Raw genomic sequence first — 24617 nt, forward strand, 5'->3', positions numbered from 1 at the left:
AGTCCAAAACAATTTTGAGGTTTCTAAGCCAGTCCTTGTAATTGGTTTCGGTCAGTCGGTTGGTCTCAAGAATACGGGTCAAAGGGTTTGAAGCTGACATTGTATCTGCAGAGAGTAAAGATTCTAGTTAGACTTTTGTACTTGATCATTAATTTGTTCTAAGGTCTTTTAGAACAAATGTACCTCCCACTATTTTCTCGAATCCCTTACACTCCCCTGGTAAGTAAACGGAAATCCTACGCGACTAGGGTTTCTAGTAGGTACTGCGGTCTCACCAATCTACATGGCACCTCACCTAACAGTTATTGGTGACATATAGATGGATGAGTGTACAACTCTTGTACAATGATTCTCAAGCATGTTGCAGTGCAACTTGGTCTCTAAGCCGTGAAGACCTCACCTAATAGTTATTGGTCCCATTTCTTAGTTAAGTCAGACCCACCGTATAACCGTAGAAATAAAGTTGTCATTGGGTCCTCACCTAACAGTTATTGGTGCCCAACCCTACCTTTACCCTACAACATCTCATGTCTATAGAGAGGTCCAGCCCCCCGATGCAACTTGACCACTGTATCCAGCCGAGACAAATCAACATCAGAAAGGCCTTAGCAGCTCTACTACAGTGGAAGACCTATTGACTTAATATTGGTTAATCAGGTCTTAGTGTTTGCAACTTGAGCTCTTCATAAGAGGTAATCAAACAATTGGCCAGGTAGGTGGGAGGCTCCCCTTACTCAGAGAGTAAGGTCCTAATTAAGTAACCACCTTTCATGCTTTTCTAGACACCAATTAGATCAATTAATCTAATATGACTCGCTCATGTTGGTTCACTCTCGACTTGATTGAGGAGGTTTTAATTTAGGTCTCAATTGGATTTGCTACATCATATGTAAACCTATCTACCCCGCTCTCATTCACATCACATGCAAACGGCACATTGCAGGCAGTTATAATCGCAGCAATAATTAAAGCTAAACTTTAAATAGGTGATGATCATGGATTCCAGTTAGGTCGTATTACAAGCGCATGCACGTCAATCGATCAACTGGTCTTCAACTCTCGAATTGGTTCCAAGCCTCCTTGATTCGATCCTTGATCAACTCTTGATCCAATCGCCATCAACCGCTTAGATCACCTGTTCATCTCATGCCTTGTTTTCAACTTGATCATTGACGTATATCACATCGCAGAAATACAACCAGATGTAAAATAAAAATAATAATAAATTACATCTCCTTTTAGGAGGCATGCAGGCCTCTCAAAATATTAAATAAGATACATGCAAGCATCTGAAAAATTACATGACATTGCAGATCACATCGCAGGTCTTTACATTTAATACCAAAAGGGTTTGAATCCTATGATCATCACCATATGCAACAATTATAATTTTCAGATCTGAGAATTAATTGAGTATGTTATGACATAGGTTGCTGATCATGCTAATCATGATTCTAAACTTTGTAATCTCATTAACAATGCAATTAGAATCATCATCTTATCACATAAAAATCAGCATGCAAAAATTCAGCAACCCTGAAAAATCTGCATGCAGAAATTTTCAGCATGCATGATCATTCAATTTTCAGATCTAATAAGCCTTTAGATAATTAATTCTTACCTTAATCTACGAAGCCTAAGCTCTGATGCCACTGTTGGGAACCCGCCTATGCCGCTGATATTTCAAAAAAATCAGATGGCAGCGGAAGAGGCATGTGCGGGATCGACGTTCATCGCATGAACGTTGTTTCAAGAACCGTTCGTAGATAGATAAGGATTAAAAACTTTTTAAACTAATTTGAAGATCAGATCTTCACCTTGTGCGGGTAGATGATCACCGCAAATCTGAGTTCGTGGTTTTAGGAAGAGGGTTCGCTTGAAGCCGTTCAAGTGTCCGGCCTCTACAGGTATCCACACGAAGCAGAGATCCGATCAAAGCTCTCTCGTCTTCCCGGGGTGCTAGCTCCCTTGCAAAGACTTTTTTTGATGGCTGATCTCCTCTCTTTCTTTCAACTCTTGAATGTACTTGAGAGGAGGAAGAAGAAGGATGAAGAAGAGGAAGAAGAAGAGTCCCCACGCAGCCTTCTTTTCTTCCTTGCGTTGGATGAAGGAAGGGAAGGGGAGGAGGCCGCCAACACTTGGAGTTGTTCTTCCTTTGCTTGCAGCCGAACCAAGGGAGGAGAGGGGGTGATGACGGTTGAAGAGAGGAGAGGAAGCACCTTAGGGCGTCAGCCCATGATCCCTCCCTTTTTATAGCCATCTAGGGCTCCTACAATTTAGGAGCCCTAGACTAGATTCCTTAAGAGGGGGCGCCGCCCCCCCTTCTCTCTTCATCCCGCACCAATCAAGAGGAGAGGGGCTCATGCCCCTCTCACTTGGTTAACCTAATCCTCTTCCAATGAGGATTGGGTGCCCTTCTCATGGTTTAGTCCTAATCTAATTAGAATTAACCAAATCATGAATCAATCGGGTTCAATCTATGCTAGTCCTAATCCAATTAGAACTTGAATGAACCATGACTCAATTGAACTCTTCAATCCTAATCCAATTAGGAGTCATGTTAATTCATTAGATTAATAATTAATTAGGACTTAATGAATCCTAATCCAATTAGGATTTGTTTAATTCTAGTCCTAATCCAATTAGGACTTTAATTTAAATTCGGAGTCCTAATCCGATTAGGATTCTAGGAATCCTACTCCAAGTAGGAATCCAAACTTAATTCAAAACTCCTAATCTAATTAGGATTATAGGAATCCTATTTCAAGTAGGAGTCCCAGTCCTACTCCAACTAGGATTTCCAGTCCTAATCCAATTAAGACTCTAGGAATCCTACTCAAAGTAGGATTTGTGTTTAAGTCTAATTAATTAATTCCCTTTGTTCCTTCTTCAACTGAATATCAATCGAATTGATTACTAGTGATTCCTAATCACGATTCAACCATCGGATCGGTCAATACTTCTAGTGTGTGTGACCCCATAGGTTCTACTCTGACTGGTAGTGAGATATATTATGATCTCTATCACAATATCATTGAAAACTCCTTTCAATGGATTAGAACGATTCCAACTCTACTCTTTAGGGTTTATCGATCATTGAGATAATCCCTGTGAGTCCCACTATCCACCAGTGACACCTAGCAGCATGTAGTGGCTACCCAGTAGAATAGAATGATGAACCTCTAGGTGCAGTTATTGTGTGATACAGTCCTACTATCGTGGATCCCTACAGGACGGAGGTCATGGACAACTCGTCAAACCCCATCGTCTGTCATATATGAAGATTTATTCGACTTAAGTTCGAGAGTGGAAAACTCTTTCTCCACTGTGCATACTGCCCCGGCCGAGGTCTTACGAACTCAGTCTTATAAATCACATAGGATCTCTCCTTATCTATCAAGGTCGATAGATTCCTTATAGGTGCATACCCTACTCCTACAGTGAACTTACTGCAGCCAATCTGCACTGCATAGACCCATATGGCTAGAGACCATGTATGTGTGCAGTCAAACTACAATAACCTCACTGTGAGTAGCCGAAGCACCGCAGGTCGAAGGACCAGTCACACTACTGCAACATCAAGCAAGTCACTGACGAGTGGATAGACATCCAAGTGACTTCTTGTATTGGTCACGCTCAGTACCCTTGTTCTTAACAAGCACCTGCACTATTACTTCAGTGTTACCACACTGTGGACTCGAGTCTCGTCCATCCATAAGGAAAGTAATCTGTGCACTGATCTCATCGGATCGATCACCGTCTTCGTGATGATCCATCGATCAGGAGCGTTCAGAAATTAATCACTAATGATACATGGCTCAAATTCTCAACTCTTGAGAATATGCATCATCATCTTATTAATTCCTTAGACGATTCATAGACACAATAATAATATGAATGAAAAAGATGCCTTTCATTTATTCAATAATAATAAAATCAAGTACAAATTATGTCCTAGAATTAATAATGTGTCAGCCAAAATTGGCTTATAGGGCATACATCTAACATGAATATACGGTCAAAACAACTTTCAAGAATTAATAACGAGATAAAATTTATAATAGAGAATGGTAGAAAGAGAAATTCATTTTGACAAAGTTTCAAGTTAAGAATATCTAAAAGGGCAATTCTGTAATTTTCACTATTAAAAATATGAAACATTATTGTGCCATGCATTTTATTTTACTTGAAATTATTTCCTTGTGGATCCCTTGTGCATGTCTAACTTTTAGATGCAGAGAATCATAGCTAGAGTCTACCCCAAGAGGTTTGGAGCCGACCCTGATACGTTTAGCACGAAATGGCACGAAGTGGGACACTTGGCACGAAGCTTGAACTTGAGTCAAAAATACTTAGGATAGAGTTGAAGTCGACCCCAGGAGGAGTGGAGTCGATCTCGAAACATTCAGAGCATCTTGACACTCAAATGGTACATTTTGAGTCATTGGCACAGGTTTTGGGTCGACCCCAAGAATGTTGGAGCCAACCCCAATGGAGCTGACCCCAGAAAAGTCAGAGCTGACCCCAAGCTTGCAATGCAGAAAATGTATTCTCTGAAAACACTGTAGCGGGGTCGACCCGAGAAAAGCTGGGGTCGACCCGAGACACTGTAGCTGCAATGCAAAAAAACATACTTTCTGGATTTTCTATCATGGCCGACCCCAGAAGTATTGGGGTCGACCCCAGCACTGTTGAGCCGACCCCAGAAGAGTAGGGGTCAACCCCAGTGAAGGTGGGGTCGACCCGAGCAGAATTGGGGTCGACCCGAGCATGACTGATAGCATAACGGCTAGTTGTACAGAAATACTTTTTACACTCCCAACGGCTATAAACGGCTAGTTTCTTCAATCCAACGGTCAGGAAGGTTTATTTGGAGGTTGGAGAAGTATTTAAGAGGAAGTATTCATCAGAGGAAGCAATCTTTTGAAAATCATCAAGTCCACTCAAAAGAAAACCCTAGCAAGGCAAGCTTCATTCAATTGCTTCATTCAAGAGCCAAAAGAAAGTGGTTGAGCGGATTCCAAGAGACATTAATAGCTCCACCAATCCTTGAAGAGTGAAGCAATCTTGACAAAGAAGAGAAGAGTCTTATTAAAGCGATAACTATATTCTAAACTCTTCTTTGTAGCTTATAATTGTTTTATTTGCTCATTTAGGAGCTTTAGATCCTTGTTCTTTATTCTTGTTGTAAGGTTTGTTGGTAAGCCCATAAAACCAACATTGTAGGTTGTTGGTAAGCCCGTAAAACCAACGTAAGTTGTTGGTAAGCCCGTAAAACCAACGTAAGTTGTTGGTAAGCCCGTAAAACTAACGTTGGTTGTTGGTGAGCCCGTAAAACCAACAATTAGGTTTATTGGTGATCCCGGAAAACCAATTAATTGTGAGCCCGAAAAACAATTCTACTGTAATCCAAGGGGTTATAGTAAAATTTTCAAGAAAACGCTTGGGGAGTGGACGTAGGTGCCTTGGGATGCACCGAACCACTATATATCGTTATGTTTGTGTTGTGCTTGTTCTTATATTTATTCTTGCATTATCTTTCATCTTTGCACTAGTTTAATTCATTCAAATAATTTAAGAAAGCATCCACCACACTTAACTAAGAAAACTTTTAAAGCACCAAAAATTTATAAAAAATCCAATTCACCCCCCTTCTTGGGTTGTCACTGTGGAGTGATTGATTATAACCCTATTTGATTTTGATGAGCACAAAGCCATTGAGTATATTTTATGTTATACTAATGAATTCAATCCAGCATATCAGGCAAAATTTGTAAGAATCCTCTTTTGAGTGCAAGTGGAAATCAGCTTAAGTCAAGGGCTGGACCTCGAGTCGACTCCGGAGGATTTCGAGTCGACTCCAAGTGTTTCAGATGTTTTGGCACAGGCTCGAGACGACTCCGACACACTGCGAGTCGACTCCGACTGAGAACAGACAGCAGGACAGAAAGATGAATCTCAGACCCTGTCACCGAGTCGACTCCTGAAGAATTCGAGTCGACTCCGATGCTTGCCGAGTCGACCCCCGATAGTTCCGAGTCGACTCCAAGGAGTAATAGACAGAAAGACAGAGAAGTTGTTTTTGGACTCTGAGAGCTGAGTCGACTCCAAAAGAACTCGAGTCGACTCCAACGGTTGGCGAGTTGGCTCCAAAAAGCAAGAGTCGACTCTCAGAGGAATGCAAGACTAAAAGTCAGAGAGCCAACTTCGGTGTCTGAGAGCCGAGTCGACTCCAGCAAAGTCCGAGTCGACTCCGAGACAGTTCAACTCCAAAGATAGAAGACCAGTTTTTCAGGCTCTGAAAGCCGAGTCGACTCCAGCAAAGTTCGAGTCGACTCCGAGGCAGTTCAACTCCAAAGACAGAAGACCAGTTTTCAGGCTCTGAGAGCCGAGTCGACTCCAAGAGAATCCGAGTCGAGTCGGGGAAGTAAACCCGAAAGAAAGATCTTTGGATCCCTGAAAACGAGTCATCTCCAGAAGGCAGAGTCGTCTCCGGATATTGGCGAGTCGACTCCAAGTTTGGCCGAGTCGACTCCAGAATGGGACAGCACTTTAATTCAAATCCTGAACAGTGGGCGAGTCGTCTCCAGTAAAGCATGAGTCGACTCCAGCAACAGCCGAGTCGACTCCAGATCGAGCGAGTCGACTCCGATCCCAACGGACACTGTGTCAAGAGTTGCAGATTGTGCAGAACGGCCCTAAAAGTGAGTCTAACGGCTAGTTTTCTATGGGGATTGCTTAAATAGCCAGATTGAACAGTAATAGACACCAAGGGAGAGACTCCATTCAAATAAAAAAGAGATTTTCACCTACCAAAGCTTAAAAAGAGTAACTACAAGAGAAAGAAGGAAGAAGTGCATTGAAGTCCATCCTCCAAACGTCTCCCTCGCATTCAAAGCTCCCCTTCTGACAGCAAATCTTCAGCACATTCAAGAGGAGTTGCAGAGTTTGAGAAGCCCCTTTCTCCACATCCAAAAATCTGTTTGAGGGCTTCTAACTCTTCTTTGTTCATATTGTTTATATACGCTTTTCAAGAAGCTATCCTTATACTCTTTTCAAACTGCTTTTCTTACTTGATTCAATCAGGGGATTGAATCAAGGGTGTTAAGGTTGGTTGGTGAGCCGAGGGTAAAACCAACGTGTAAGGGTTCGATAACAATCAGGTGGTTCTAGTCGGTGAGCCTGTGAAAACCGACCGAGTTTGTTGTGATCTCGTAAAACAACAAGTTGGGTGGTGAGCTTGTAAAACAACCGGCTGTAATCCGAGGAATTATAGTGAACTCCCAAGTGAAGCTTGGAAAGTGGACGTAGGAGCAAGGGTTAGCTCCGAACCACTATAAAATCTCTTGTGTTTGTGATTGCTTCATTGTCTCTTCCATTTCCTTCATTCACTGCATATAGTAAACTAATTAATCCACTTGCAATAAGTTTTAATTAGTTACTCACAAGGTTTTTTAATTGCAATAATTACTTAAAACCCAATTCACCCCTCCCTATTGGGTTGTCTTTTTGGGCAACAAGTGGTATCAGAGCCGGAACTCTTCTATCAAAAGAGTAAAAGATCAAAATGACAACCCCATTTGGATCTTCTCATATTGAGGGGCAATCCACCCATAGACCTCCATTCTTTAATGGAACCGACTACTCCTATTGTGTGGAGTGATTGATTATAATCCTATTTGATTTTGATGAGCTCAAAGCATTTGAGTATATCTTATGTTATACTAATGAATTCAATCTAGTGTTTCAGTCAAATATTTGTAAATTTATGTTTAAGTGTCTCTAGCTTTGGTTCAATACACTTTGGATAAGTAAGGAATTCAATTTGAACCAAAGTCTGAGTCTCGAGTCGACTCCGGAAGATTACGAGTCGACTCCAAGCGTATCAGAAGCACTGGCACAAGCTCGAGTCGACTCCTGCACATTACGAGTCGACTCCGACTGAGAACAGATAGCCGGACAGAAAGATTCATCTCAGAACCTGTCAACGAGTCGACTCCTGCACATTACGAGTCGACTCCGATGCTTGTCGAGTCGACTCCAGCATAGTACGAGTCGACTCCATGGAGTAACAGACAGAAAGACAGAGAAGCCATTTTGGACTCTGAGAGCCGAGTCGACTCCCGAAGAACTCGAGTCGACTCCGATGGTTGGCAGGTCAACTCCTAAGGAAGCAAGAGTCGACTCCCAGAGAAATGCAAGGCTAAAAGTCAGAGAGCCAACTTCGATGTCTGAGAGCCGAGTCGACTCCCGCAAAGTCCGAGTCGACTCCACGGCAGCGCAACCCCAAAGACAGAAGACTGTATTTTCGTCTCTGAGAGCTGAGTCGACTCCGAGACAGTTCGAGTCGACTCCGAGACAGCACAGGTCAACAGACAGAAGATCGGAATTTCGGGCTCTGAGTGCCGAGTCGACTCCCAGAATATCCGAGTCGACTCGAGTGAGCAAACTTGAAAGAAAGATCTTTGGATTTCTTAGAACGAGTCGTCTCCAAAAGTGTCGGGTCAGCTCCAGACATTGGGGAGTTGACTCCAGATTCAGTCGAGTCGACTCCAAGTCAAGACAGCACTTTAATTCAAATCCAGAACAGTTGCCGAGCCGTCTCCAGAAAAGCATGAGTCGACTCCTGCAACAGGCGAGTCGACTCCAGATCGCGCGAGTCGACTCTGATCCCAACGGAAACATTGTCAGGAGTTGCAGAATGTGCAGAACGGCTAGAAATATGTGTCTAACGGCTATTTTTCTTTGGGAATGGTTTAAATAGCCTGAGGGAACAGTAATAGAGTAAGAAAGAGAGACTCCATTGAAAGCTAAAGAGATTTTCCACCAACCAAAAGCTCTCTAGAGTGATTACACGAAAAAGAAGGAAGAAGTGCATTGAAGTCGACTCTCCAACTCTCTTCCTCACATTCAAGGCTCTCCTCCTGACAGCAAGTCTACATCAAATTCAAGAGGAGTCAAAGAGTTTGAAAAGCCCCTTCCTCCATCTCCAAAATCAGTTTGAGGGCTTCTTACTCCTCCTTGCTTAAATTGTTTAAATACGCTTTTGAGAAGCTTCCTTTTTCTGTTTGTTTCAAACTATTTGTTTCTTACTTGATTCAATCAGGGGATTGAATCAAGGGTGTTAAGGTTTGTTGGTGAGCCAAGGTTAAAACCAACGGTGTAAGGGTTTGATTGTGATCCCGGAAAAACAATCGGGTGGTTCTAGTCGGTGAGCCTGTGTAAACCGACCGAGTTCGTTGTGATCTCGTAAAACAACAAGTTGGGTTGTGAACTTGTAAAACAACCGGCGGTAATCCGAGGGATTATAGTGAATTTCCAAGTGAGGCTTGGGGAGTGGACGTAGGAGCAAGGGTTAGCTCCGAACCACTATAAAATTGCTTGTGTTTGTGATTGCTTCATTGTCTCTTACTTTTCCTTCATCCACTGCATATAGCAACTAATTAATCCACTCGTAAAAAGTTTTAATTAATTACTCACAAAGCTTTTAAGTGCAATAATTATTTTAAAACCCAATTCACCCCCCTCTCTTGGGTTGTCTATCTGGGCAACAAGTGGTATCAGAGCAGGAACTCTTGTATTAAAAAGAGTTAAAGATCAAAATGACAACCCCATTTGGATCTTCTCTTATAGAGGGGCAGTCCACCCATAGACCTTCATTCTTCAATGAAACCGACTACACCTATTGAAAGGCTAGGATGAAGATATTCATCCAAGCTCAAGACTATAAAATTTGGAGCACAATAGTTAATGGACCATACATTCCTTCTATTCTTGTAGATAATATTACCTTACCCAAACTTGAAAAAGATTGGGATGACCATGACATAAGGAAGGCGCAACTAAATGCCAAAGCAATGAATGTGCTTTATTGTGCCCTAGACCGCAATAAATTCAATAGAGTCTCTACTTGCAATTCAGCAAAAGAGATATGGGACAGACTTGAAGTGACCCACGAGGGCACGAATCAAGTCAAGGAGTCTAAAATAAACATGTTAGTTCATAAGTATGAACTATTCAAAATGGATTCCAATGAAAGCATCACTCACATGTTTACTAGATTTACTGATATTGTTAATGGCCTGAAAAGTCTTGGAAAAAGCTATGCTAACAGTGACCTTGTCAGGAAGATTCTTCGATCTTTGCCAAGGTCATGGAAAGCCAAGGTAACGGCAATCCAAGAAGCCAAGGACTTAAACAAGCTGCCACTCGAGGAGCTTCTTGGATCCCTCATGACGCATGAGCTAACAATGAAACAACACAGTGAAGAAGAGTAAGACAATGAGGGAGAGGATGAAGAGGCTCTTCTTGTAAGAAAATTCCGAAGATTCATCAACCGGAAGAAGTCCATACATAAGAAGAGAGGTTCAACAAACTTCCACAACAAAGATAAAGGTAAGGAAAGGGAGAGTGAAGAAATCGGATGTTATGAGTGTAAGAAGTCGGGGCATTTCAGAGTTGATTGTCCTCTGCTGAAGAAGGGCAGCAGATACAAGAAAAAGAAAGTACTTGTTTCTACTCTGACAGACTCCAATGCATCATCATCATCATCAGATGAAGAACAAGAGGACAAAGCCAACTTCTGTTTTATGGCAAATGACAATGAGGTAACATCTGAAACACATTTAGACTTTACCTTCGATGAATTATATAATGCTTTCAATGAATTAATGGACGAATATAAGACAATAAACCTTAAGAACAAAGAATTGAAACTAACTAACCAATCTCACTCTCATAAGTACGATAAATTAGTTAAGGATAAAGATGTTATCATTAAAGAAAATTCAGAACTTAAGACAAGCAACCAAATGTTAATTCAAAAAACTAATACCTTAATTAAAGATAACAAAAAAATGACCAAAGAAATATCAGAACTTAAAAACGATAAACAAATCATAAAAGAGAGTCTCACAAAAGACATAAACATACTAAAAACAGAAAAACAGAAGCTAACCAGGGAACTTGAAAAATATAAACCTATTGTAGAAAAGTCTACTTTCAGTTCTAAAAAATTGGCAATGATACTCAATAATTAACGGCCATGTTTAATAAAGCTGGCTTAGGGTATAAACCTAATAATAAACAAAAGCTCCTTAAGAATTTTTTTGTAAAGGCCGGAGAAAGTAAAACCAAAAATACAATCTGCTTTCATTGTGGTAAAATGGGACATATAGCTAATGTATGCAGCCACAAAAAGCCTGAAATTAAAAAGAAGATTAAAAAGATTTGGGTTCCAAAAGGAACCAACGTTACTAACCTTCAAGGACCCAAGAAAACTTGGGTACCTAAAATTGTATAATTTCCTTGTGTAGGAGTGTCTTGCAGCCAAGGTCGACAGAAACTGTTGGTACTTGGATAGTGGCTGCTCAAGACACATGACGGGTGACAAGGAGCAATTTTTCACCCTAGAGCCTAAAAAGGGAGGTGCTGTGACATTTGGAGACAATAACCAAGGTCACATCATTGGTATAGGTAAAGTACAAATCACCCCTTCAACCTTTATTGATAATATTCGATATGTTGATGGTCTTAAGCATAACCTACATAGCATTAGTCAATTGTGTGATAGAGATTTTGATGTTCTGTTCAAACCATCTTTATGCATCATAACCAACTCAATTGACAACAGTTTAGTATTTAAAGGAATAAGACGTGGCAATGTGTACGTAGTAGATCTTGAGGATCTTGCCAAACATAACCCCTGTTTAGTTGTTAATGATACTAAGGTTAATGATGCAAGTTGGTTATGGCACCGTAAGTTAGGTCATGCAAGTATGGATACAATATCAAAACTAGTTAAAAGAGATTCCGTGATAGGTTTGCCAAAACTAAAATTTGAGAAAAATAAAATTTGTGAAGCTTGTCAATATGGCAAACAATCTAGGAGTTCTTTTAAATCCATAAATTGTGTCACTACTACAAGATCCCTTGAACTACTACATATGGATCTATTTGGACCAACTAGAACCACAAGCCTTGGTGGAAACAAGTATGGTATTGTCATTGTAGATGACTACACTAGATAAACATGGGTCATGTTTTTAAGAAATTCCATAAGTATGGTCTTGTCATTTAAGAAATTCCATAAGCTAGTAACTAACCTAAGAAATGCTTCAGTTATTGCTATTAGAAGTGACCATGGGACAGAATTTGAGAATCACCTATTTGACGAATTTTGCAATAAGAAGGGGATAACTCATAATTTTTCTGGACCTAGAACTCCTCAACAAAATGGGGTTATGGAAAGAAAGAATAGAACCTTAGAGGAAATGGCTAGGACCATGTTATGTGAAAGTAACCTCCCAAAATATTTTTGGGGAGAAGCCATCAACACATTATGTCATATACTAAATAGAATCTTATTACGACCAATTATAAAGAAAACACCTTATGAACTTTGGAAAGATAGAAAGCCAAAAGTAAATTATTTTCATGTTTTTGGGTGTAGGTGTTTCATTCATAACAATGGCAGAGATAACTTAGGTAAATTTGATTCTAAATCTGATGAGGGTATATTTTTGGGGTATTCTACAACAAGTAAAGCCTATAGAGTTTTTAATAAAAGAATCCTTGTTATTGAAGAATCTATACATGTTGTTTTTGATGATTCTAATAATATCTCTTCTAGCAAGAGAGTTGTTCTTGATGATGATGCTGAAATTCTTGAAGAAAAGATTGATGAGATGACATTACAAGAAGATGAATAAAAACTAATTGGAAATGCATCATCAAGCCAAGAGGCAATTGTGGATCATGGGCTGACTAAGGCTTGGAGGTATGCTCATGGGCATCCTAAGAAATTAATTTTAGATGATCCATCTCAACCTGTTAGGACTAGAGCATCTCTTAGGAACTTAAATAATCATCTAGCATTTGTCTCACATTTTGAACCTAAACACATAGAAGAAGCTGAAAAGGATGTAAATTGGATAAATGCAATGCAAGAAGAACTAAACCAATTTACTAGAAACAAGGTATGGAACCTAGTTGAACGACCCTCTGAATATTCAATAATAGGTACCAAATGGATATACAAAAATAAACTTGATGAAAATGGAATTGTAATTAGGAACAAGGCCAGACTAGTAGCAAAGGGCTATAATCAAGAAGAAGGTATAGACTTTGATGAAACCTTTGCTCCTATAGTTAGACTTGAGGCAATTAGATTGTTACTAGCATTTGCATGCTCTAAAGACTTCAAATTATTTCAAATGGATGTAAAAAGTGCCTTTTTGAATGGGTATATTAAGAGGAGGTGTATGTAGAACAACCTCCTGGTTTTGAAAATCATCAATACCCCAATCATGTGTATAAATTAAACAAAGCACTTTATGGTTTGAAACAAGCACCTAGAGCATGGTATGAAAGACTTAGCAAATTTCTACTAGATCATGAGTTCTCTAGAGGAAATGTAGATACAACACTATTTTTAAAGAAAAAAAACAAAGAAATATTAGTAGTGCAGATTTATGTTGATGATATTATTTTCGGTGCTACTAACAATCGCCTCTGCGAAGAATTTGCTGACTTGATGCAGAGTGAATTTGAAATGAGCATGATGGGAGAGCTGAACTATTTCCTCGGGCTCCAAATCAAACAATCTGAAGAAGGGATCTTCATCAATCAAGCTAAATACATCAAGGAGATGCTTAAGAAGTTTGATATGGAAGGAAACAAGTCAATCAGCACACCCATGAGTTCATCATGCAAACTAGACCAATATAAATCAGGTAAATCAGTAGATCAAAAGATGTATAGAGGTATGATAGGATCTTTATTATATTTCACTGCAAGTAGACCTGATATCACGTTTAGTGTATGCATGTGTGCTAGATATCAATCTAATCCTAAGGAATCACATTTAATTGCAGTTAAGAGAATCTTTAAATACCTAATAGGAACAAAAAATATAGGTTTATGGTATTCTAAAGAATCTAGCCTAAACTTAATAGGGTATACAGATTCAGATTTTGCTGGTTGTAAACTTGATAGAAAAAGCACCAGCGGGTCATATCAATTCTTAGGAGAAAATTTAATCTCATAGTTTAGCAAGAAACAAAACTTGGTTGCATTATCTACAGCTGAAGCCGAATATGTTGCTGCCGGGAGTTGTTGTGCTCAAATCATGTGGATCAAACAACAACTTGAAGATTATGGAATTAAACAAGATAAAATTTCCGTTAACTGTGACAATACAAGTGTTATTAACCTAACTAAGAATCCAATTCAGCAATCAAGAACCAAACACATTGAGATAAGACATCACTTCATAAGAGATCATGTACTGAATGGTGATGTGACACTTCAATTTATTTGCACTGATGATCAACTAGCTGACATCTTCACAAAATCCTTGAGTGAAGAGCGATTCTGTGTACTTAGGAGAGGATTAGGAGTGATTGATCCATCCTAGTGATATTCTCTTCTAATTCATTGATTTTGATGATTAGCTTGTGTTAAATATAGAGTTTCTCATCTATGATCATCAAATCAGCTCATAAACTTTTTGATTATCCCTTCTTTGGCATGAAAATAACATGATTTTTGGGTGCGTGCCAGAGTTCGAGTCGACTCGGATTCATTTTAGAGTCGGCTCATGGGGGAGTCGACTCGCACATATTTAGGAGTCGACTCGAGGTCGATGGCATCATAAGGGGGAGTCGACTCGCGCATATTTTGGAGTCGACTCGAGGTCGAGTTGACTCGCGACTTACTAGAGTCGACTCGAGGTCGAAAATCCGATGTTTTAACCCTAATCGAAACGTTCAATCGACACTTCTATTCACCGCCGTCACTGTTCAAAAACCCTAGAGTCATCTCCGACCTCGTCTCCGACCTTTGTTAGGCCATTTCCGTCGAGTTTCCCTCCGTTCATCATGTCCTTTCCCCCTCCTTAGGTCTAGGATGCCTTGGAAAGCTGTTGTCCCAAGCCGAAAGAGACCCATCTCCTCAAGCGGGGCCGAGCGACGGTCCAAAGCACGGAACGAACCCGTGAGGCCACAACCTCCGGTTCCTTCCCCGCCGAGGCCGGTTCCCTCGCGTCCGTGCGCCGAGAAGGCGGTCTCCACCGGGAGACTAGTCAACTTTGACTTCCTCTCCCGGGAAGGCTTTACCCTAGGGCATCGGTTAAGGGCTCAAGGGTTAGAAAGGTTTTGTTCCCTAGATCTCCCTACTTACCCAGGGTTAGTTAGGAAATTTTACGGTACTGTAGCTAGGGGTAATGGTGGTATTCAGGGAACTGTAGCGGGTGTCCCTATATTTATTTCGGAGGACCTCATGCTCAAGTCCTCCATCTTTCCCTAGTAGGGGTGTCTCCCTCTCACCCCACGGATAGGACTGAGGCCCTTACGGCCATACTAGAGAGTCCACCTCAGTCCCCCCTAGAAGAGGTGTCTGCAAATCAGCTATCAGCTGAAATGCGGCTCCTCTTAAGTATCATATCTAGGACCCTCTTCCCCAAGACAGGCCGTTTTGATTTTGTATCTGAGAGGGACCTAGCCCTGATGTTCTACATTCTTCAATATACTCCAATCAACTTCGCAAAACTCATCTACAAATACCTATGTGAGCCTCTAGACAAACCTAGGCTCAGTCTTCCCTATGGCATGCTGTATACCTTGATCTTTAGGGAGTTAGAGGTCTCCATTCCTGAGGGGGAACCCTCTCGCTCACTGCGACACACAGATCGCATGGGTGAGGGGACTCTTCATAGGATGGGATTCCATAAGGTAGAGGGAGTCTGGGTACGGAAACCATCCATTTCCACACCTTCTGACCCTACTACTCGATACTCCCCCAGCCCTGATCTTGACTCAGATTTTTCCACCTATCCCTCCACTTCAGCACCATCTACTTTAGCCGGACCCTCCGCTGCACCACCTTCTCAGCCACTGGAAGTTCGGATATCTCCTGAGCAGCTCCGGGAGTTGCGGCAGGAGATCGTGAGGGATCTCCGAGATGATCTACTGAGGGAGATCCGAGGCCCTCAGAGTGCTCCTTCCACCCAGCTAGTACCCTTCTTAGCAGCTGCCGTGACAGAGATGGTTGCAAATATGAGGGAGGAGATATTCAACATCCGAAGCCTAGTTCAAGGACAATACTGGAACATAAGTGACGTCAAGGACGACACAAGGGAGATGCGAGATAGCATCAAAAAGGAACTAGGCAACCAGAGTCAGGGTGCTGAGAGACTAGCCAACGCACTGATCTTCAAGCTCGACACCCTCCAAGAAAGTGTGAACAACATATCGAGGATTCAATCTAGAACCACCTCAGAGATACTCGAACAACTGGGGAACATCAATGAGGGGTTAAGCATGGTCATCCAACACGCTAGACTGAGCAAGGGAGCCACATCCTCCACCACAAAGAAACCCTAGTATCTTTTTTTTTACTTTGTGATGTAAAGTTCCTTGAGGACTCACTTGATATGTAATCACACTTGTATTTAATTTTGGATAAATACAATGAGTAGAACTTCTTTTCACAAATTGTGCATTCTTGAGTTTTTGCATCTTACTGTGCTTTCTGCCTTTTTGCTATGATGACAAAAAGGGAGAGAAAATATATTGAATAGAAATGTAAAGGGAATCAATAAAAAGAAAACTTTTAAAGCACAAAATAATTTGTTCTAAGTGGATTCGATACCTCGAGGCTCATTATCTCTCTGTTGGGGCTCCTAAAGGAGTAATCTCCAGAATCTATTCAAGGAATATTCGGAGATTAGTTGAATCATACACAAGAACAAATTGGCAGATTTTCCCTCTAAAACCAAAAATTTAAGTTCAAAAGCTTCAATACACTAAAAGAAAATTCAGAGAATCTAAACAAAATTGAATGCATGTGTTGAGGGAGAGAATCTGAAATCTTAAGAAAGCAAACTCATGAAATATATATAAGCCAAACAATTGATTGCATGACATGAAGGCTTATATAATTCCAAATGAAAGGGTGGTATCAGAGCCGGAACTCTTTTACCAAAAGAGTAAAAGATCAAAATAACAACCCCATTTGGATCTTCTCATATTGAGGGCCAGTCCACCCATAGACCTCCATTCTTTAATGGATCCGACTACTCATATTGGAAGGCTAGGATGAGAATATTTATCCAAGCACAAGACTATGAGATGTGGACCACCATACTTAATAGACCATACATCCCATCAATTTTTGTAGAAGGTGCTACTATACCCAAACTTGAAAAGGATTGGGATGACAATGATATAAGGAAAGCACAACTAAATGCCAAAGCAATGAATGTGCTTTGTTGTGCTTTAGATAGAAATGAATTCAATAGAGTCTCTACTTGCAATTCTGCAAAAGAGATTTGGGATAGACTTGAAGTGACCCACGAGGGCACAAATCAAGTAAAAGAATCTAAAATAAATATATTAGTTCATAAGTATGAATTATTTAAGATGGATTCCAATGAAACAATCACTTGCATGTTTACTAGATTTACTGACATTGTCAATGGCCTAAAAAGCCTTGGCAAAAATTATACTAACAGTGACCTTGTCAGGAAGATTTTTCGTTGTTTGCCAAGATCATGGGAGGCCAAGGTGACGGCAATCCAAGAAGCCAAGAACTTAAACAAGCTGCCACTCGAGGAGCTTCTTGGATCCCTAATGACGCACGAGCTCACAATGAAACAACACAGCGAAGAAGAATCCTCTCATAAGAAAAAGGTAATAGCTCTCAAATCTACTTCTTCTAACAAGGATTTATCTTGCAGTAGCAGCAGTGAAGAAGAAGATCATGAGGGAGATGATGATGAGGCTCTTCTCGTGCGTAAGTTCAGAAAATTCATCAACCGAAAGAAGTCCTTTCATCAAAGGAGAGGCCCCTCAAGTTTCTATCACAAGGATAAAGGTAAGAAAAGGAAAAATGAGGGAATCGGATGCTACGAATGTAAGAAGCCGGGACACTTCAGAGCAGACTGTCCTTTGCTCAAAAATGCCAGCAAGTACAAGAAAAAGAAGGTCCTCGTCTTCACTCTATCGGACTCTGATACATCATCATCATCATCGGATGAGGAACAAGAAGAAAAGGCCAACCTATGTTTTATGGCAAACGACAATGAGGTAACATCCGAAACACATTTAGACTTTACCTTCGATGAATTATATGATGCTTTCAATGAATTAATGGACGAATATAAGTCAATAAGCCTTAAGAATAAAGAGCTAAAACTAACCAATCAATCTCACCTCCACAAATACGATAAATTAGTTAAGGATAAGAATTTTATCATTAAAAAAAATTTAGAACTTAAAACAAGCAAGCAAATGCTAATTCAAAAAACTAATACCTTAATTAAAGATAACGAAAAACTAACCAAGAAAATTTCTGAACTTAAAAAGGATAAACAAACTTTTAGAGATAATTTCACAAAAGACTTAAATGCACTAAAAACAGAAAAACAAAAGTTGGCACTAGAACTTGAAAAGTACAAACCTTTTGTAGAAAAGTTTACATATAGCTCTGAAAAATTGGAAATGATACTTAATAGTCAACGAGCTGTGTTCAATAGAGCTGGTTTAGAGTATAAACCGAAAAATAAGCAAAAGCTCCTTAGTAATTTCTTTGTAAAAGCAGGGAAAAGCAAAATTAAAAAAAAAAAACCTGTTTTTGCTGTGGAACAATAGGACATAAAGCTAATGTGTGTGATCATAGAAAAGGAAAAACTAAAAGAAAAATTAAAAGGGTTTGGGTTCCAAAAGGAACCAACATTACTAACCATGAAGGACCCAAGAAAACTTGGGTACCTAAAATTGTATGATTTACTTGTGTAGGAGTGTCTTGCAGCCAAGGTCGACAAAAACTGTTGGTACTTGGATAGTGGCTGCTCAAGACATATGACGGGTGACAAAGACCAATTCTTCACCCTTGAGCCTAAGAAGGGAGGTGCTGTGACATTTGGAGACAATAACCAAGGTCACATCATTGGTATAGGTAAAGTACAAATCACCCCTTCAACCTTTATTGATAATGTTCGATATGTTGATGGTCTTAAGCATAACCTACTTAGCAATAGTCAATTGTGTGATAGAGGTTTTGATGTTCTGTTCAAACCATCTTTATGCATCATAACCAACTCAATTGACAACAGTTTAGTATTTAAAGGAATTAGACGTGGCAATGTGTACGTAGTAGATCTTGAGGATCTTGCCAAACATAACCCCCGTTTAGTTGTTAATGATACTAAGGATAATGATGCAAGTTGGTTATGGCACCGTAAGTTAGGTCATGCAAGTATGGATACAATATCAAAACTAGTTAAAAGAGATTCCGTGATAGGTTTGCCAAAACTAAAATTTGAAAAAAATAAAATCTGTGAAGCTTGTCAATATGGCAAACAATCAAGGAACTTCTTTAAATCCATAAATTGTATCTCTACCTCTAGACCTCTAGAACTACTACATATGGATCTATTTGGGCCAACTAGAACCACAAGTCTAGGTGGAAACAAATATGGTCTTGTTATTGTAGATGATTTTTCTAGATATACTTGGGTTATATTTTTAGCTCATAAAGATCAAGCATTTTCAGTATTTAAGAAATTTCATAAGGAAGTAACTAATGCTAGAGATGCTTCAGTCATAGCTATTAGAAGTGACCATGGAACAGAATTTGAAAATCATCTATTTGATGAATTTTGTAGTAAAAAGGGGATAACTCATAATTTTTCTGCACCTAGGACACCACAACAAAATGGAGTTGTAGAAAGGAAGAATAGAACCCTAGATGAAATGGCTAGAACCATGCTATGTGAAAGTAACCTTCCTAAGTATTTTTGGGGAGAAGCCATTAATACATCATGTCATATATTAAATAGAGTCTTATTGAGACCCATTATAAAGAAAACACCTTATGAACTTTGGAAAAATAGAAAGCCCAAAGTAAACTATTTTCATGTTTTTGGATGTAGGTGTTTCGTTCATAATAATGGGAAGGATAACCTAGGTAAATTTGATTCTAAATCTGATGAGGGTATACTTTTGGGGTATTCTACAACAAGTAAAGCCTATAGAGTTTTTAATAAAAGAACCCTTGTTATTGAAGAGTCTATACATGTGGTTTTTGATGATACTAGTGATATCTCTTCTAGCAAGAGAGTTGTTCTTGATGATGATGCTGAAATTCTTGAAGAAAAGATTGATGAGATGACATTACGAGAAGATGAACAAAAACTAATTGGAAATGCATCATCAAGCCAAGAGGCAATTGTGGATCATGGGCTGACTAAGGCTTGGAGGTATGCTCATGGACATCCTAAGGAATTAATTTTAGATGATCCATCTCAACCTGTTCGGACTAGAGCATCTCTTAGGAACTTAAATAATCATCTAGCATTTGTCTCACATTTTGAACCTAAACACATAGAAGAAGCTGAAAAGGATGTAAATTGGATAAATACAATGCAAGAAGAACTAAACCAATTTACTAGAAACAAGGTATGGAACCTAGTTGAACGACCCTCTGAATATTCAATAATAGGTACTAAATGGATATATAAAAATAAACTTGATGAAAATGGAATTGTAATTAGGAACAAGGCCAGACTAGTAGCAAAGGGCTATAATCAAGAAGAAGGTATAGACTTTGATGAAACCTTTGCTCCTGTAGCTAGACTTGAGGCAATTAGATTGTTACTAGCATTTGCATGCTCTAAAGATTTCAAATTATTTCAAATGGATGTAAAACGTGCATTTTTGAATGGGTATATCAATGAGGAGGTGTATGTAAAACAACCTCCTGGTTTTGAAAATCATCAATACCCCAATCATGTGTATAAATTAAACAAAGCACTTTATGGTTTGAAACAAGCACCTAGAGCATGGTATGAAAGACTTAGCAAATTTCTACTAGATCATGAGTTCTCTAGAGGAAATGTAGATACAACACTCTTTTTAAAGAAGAAAAACAAAAAAATGTTAGTAGTGCAGATTTATGTTGATGATATTATTTTCGGTGCTACTAACAATCGCCTCTGCGAAGAATTTGCTGACTTGATGCAGAGTGAATTTGAAATGAGCATGATGGGAGAGCTGAACTATTTTCTCGGACTTCAAATCAAACAATCTGAAGAAGGGATCTTCATCAATCAAGCTAAATACATCAAGGAGATGCTTAAGAAGTTTGATATGGAAGGAAACAAGTCAATCAGCACACCCATGAGCTCATCATGCAAACTAGACCAAGATGAATCAGGTAAATCAGTAGATCAAAAGATGTATAGAGATATGATAGGATCTTTATTATATCTCACTGCAAGTAGACCTGATATCATGTTTAGTGTATGCATGTGTGCTAGATATCAATCTAATCCTAACGAATCACACTTAATTGCAGTTAAGAGAATCTTTAAATACCTAATAGGAACAAAAAATATAGGTTTATGGAATCTAGCCTAAACTTAATAGGATATACAGATTCAGATTTTGCTGGTTGTAAACTTGATAGAAAAAGCACAAGCGGATCATGTCAATTCTTAGGAGAAAATTTAATCTTATGGTTTAGCAAGAAACAGAACTCGGTTGCATTATCTACAGCTGAAGCCGAATATGTTGCTACCGGGAGTTGTTGTGCTCAAATCATGTGGATCAAACAACAACTTGAAGATTATGGAATCAAACAAGATAAAATTTCCATTAATTGTGACAATACAAGTGCTATTAACCTAACTAGAAATCCAATTCAGCACTCAAGAACCAAACACATTGAAATAAGACATCACTTCATAAGAGATCATGTACTGAATGGTGATGTTACACTTCAATTTGTTTGCACTGATGATCAATTAGCTGATATCTTCACAAAATCCTTGAGTGAAGAGCGATTCTGTGTACTTAGGAGAGGATTAGGAGTGATTGATCCATTCTAGTGATATTCTCTTCTAATTCATTGATTTTGATGATTAGCTTGTGTTAAATATAGAGTTTCTCATCTATGATCGTCAAATCAGCTCATAAACTTAGTGATTATCCCTTGTTTGGCACGAAAATAACATGATTTTTGGGTGCGTGCCAGAGTTCGAGTCGACTCGGATACATTTTAGAGTCGGCTCATGGGGGAGTCAACTCGCACATAGTTAGGAGTCGACTCGAGGTCGATGGCATCATAGGGGGAGTCGACTCGCGCATATTTTGGAGTCGACTCGATGTCGAGTCGACTCGCGACTTACTAGAGTCGACTCGAGGTCGGGAATCCGATGTTTTAACCCTAATCGAAGCGTTCAATCAACACTTCTATTCACCGCCGCCACTGTTCAAGAAACCTAGAGTCGTCTCTGACCTCATCTCCGACCTCCATTAGGGCATTTCCGTCGAGTTTCCCTCTGTTCCTCGTGTCCTTCCCCCTCCTTAGGTCTAGGATGCCTCGGAAAGTTGTTGTCCCGAGCCGAAAAAGGCCCCAACCGGCGAGCGGCACCGAGCGACGGTCAAAGGCTCGGAATGATCCCGTGAGGCCACAACCTCCGGTTCCTTCCCCGCCGAGGCCGGTTCCCTCGCGTCCGTGCGCCGGGAAGGCGGTCTCCACCGGGACATATGTCAACTTTGACTTCCTCTCCCGGGAAGGCTTTACCCTAGGGCATAGGTTAAGGGCTCAAGGGTTAGAGATGTTTTGTTCCCTAGATCTCCCTACTTACCCGGGGTTAGTTAGGGAATTTTACGGTACAGTAGCTAGGGGTCATGGTGGGATACAGGAAACCGTAGCGGGTGTCCCTTTATTTATTTTGGAGGATTTCATTGCTCAAATCCTCCATCTTCCCCAAGTAGGAGTGTTTCCCTCTCACCCAGCAGATAGGACTGAGGCCCTTACGGCCATACTAGGGAGTCCACCTCAGTCCTCCCTAGACGAGGTGTCTGCAAATCAGCTATCAGCTGAAATGCGGCTCCTCTTGAGTATTATATCTAGGACCCTCTTCCCAAAAACAGGCCGTTTTGATTTTGTATCTGAGAGGGACCTAGCCCTAATGTTCTACATTCTTCAGGATACTCCAATCAATTTTCCAAAACTCATCTATAAATACCTATGTGAGCCTCTAGACAAACCAAGGCTTACTCTTCCCTATGGCATGCTCTATACCTTGATCTTTAGGGAATTAGAGGTCCCCATTCCTGAGGGGGAACCCTCTCGCTCACTGCGATACACAGATCGCATGGGTGAGGGGACTCTACACGGGATGGGATTCCATAAGGTTGAGGGAGTCTGGGTCCGGAAACCATCCTCTTCCACACCTTCTGACCCTACTACTCGACACTCCCCCAGCCCTGATCATGACTCCGATTTTTCCACCTATCCCTCCACTTCAGCACCATCTACTTCAGCCGGACCCTCCACTGCACCACCTACTCAGCCACTAGAGGTCCGAATATCACCTGAGCAACTCCGGGAGTTGCGACAGGAGATCGTGAGGGATCTTCGGGACGACCTACTGAGGGAGCTCCGAGGTCCAGCGACTGCTCCCTCCACTGCGCTGGTTCCATCGTTGGCAGCCGTGACCGAGATGACGGCTCATCTAAGGGAAGAAATTTACAATGTAAGAAGCCTAATTCAAGCCCAATTCTCGAATATGAGCGATGTCACGAGCAATACAAGAAAGACACGAGAAGACATCCGACAGGAGCTAGGCAGCCAGAGTCAGGGTGCTGAACAGCATCCAATGTATTGATCTTCAAGTTGGATACCCTCCAGGAGAATCTGACTGAGCTTACCTCGATCCAGAGTAGGGCCACCTCGGAGATCATAAAGTAGCTAGGAAACATTACAGACGGGATTAGTTTAATTATGCAACAATCTAGACTGAGCAAGGGAGCCACATCCTCCACCACAAAGAAATCCTAGTGTAGCTTGCTTTTTCTTATTGATATGTACTTACTGCTATACTTTTTGATGTATCTACAAGTGTACTTAAACTTACATCAATACAATGAGTAGACATTTCTCTTCCAAATTGTGCAAATTTGAACTCTAACTGCTTTTATGATGTGCTTTCTGCCTTTTTGCTATGATGACAAAAAGGGGAGAAAATATATTGTATAGACATGTAAAGGAAATCAATAAAAAAAAAGAAAATTTTTAAAACATAAAATAATTTGTTCTAAGTGGATTCGATACCTCGAGGCTCATTATCTCTCTGTTGGGGCTCCTAAAGGAGTAATCTCCAGAATCTATTCAAGGGATATTCGGAGATTAGTTGAATTATATTCAAGAACAAATTGGCAGATTTTTCCTCTAAAAATCAAAAATTTAAGTTCAAAAGCTTCAATACACTAAAAGAAAATTCAGAGAATCAAAACAAAGTTGAATGCATGTGTTGAGGGGGAGAATCTGAAATCTTAAGAAAGCAAACTCATTAAATATATATAAGCCAAACAATTGATTGCATGACATGAAGGCTTATATAATTCCAAATGAAAGGGTGGTATCAGAACCGGAACTCTTTTACCAAAAGAGTAAAAGATCAAAATGACAACCCCATTTGGATCTTCTCATATTGAGGGCCAGTCCACCCATAGACCTCCATTCTTTAATGGATCCGACTACTCATATTGGAAGGCTAGGATGAGAATATTTATCCAAGCACAAGACTATGAGATGTGGACCACCAT

This window comes from Phoenix dactylifera, unplaced genomic scaffold (genome assembly GCF_009389715.1).
Source record: "Phoenix dactylifera cultivar Barhee BC4 unplaced genomic scaffold, palm_55x_up_171113_PBpolish2nd_filt_p 000367F, whole genome shotgun sequence".
NCBI lineage: Eukaryota > Viridiplantae > Streptophyta > Magnoliopsida > Arecales > Arecaceae > Phoenix > Phoenix dactylifera.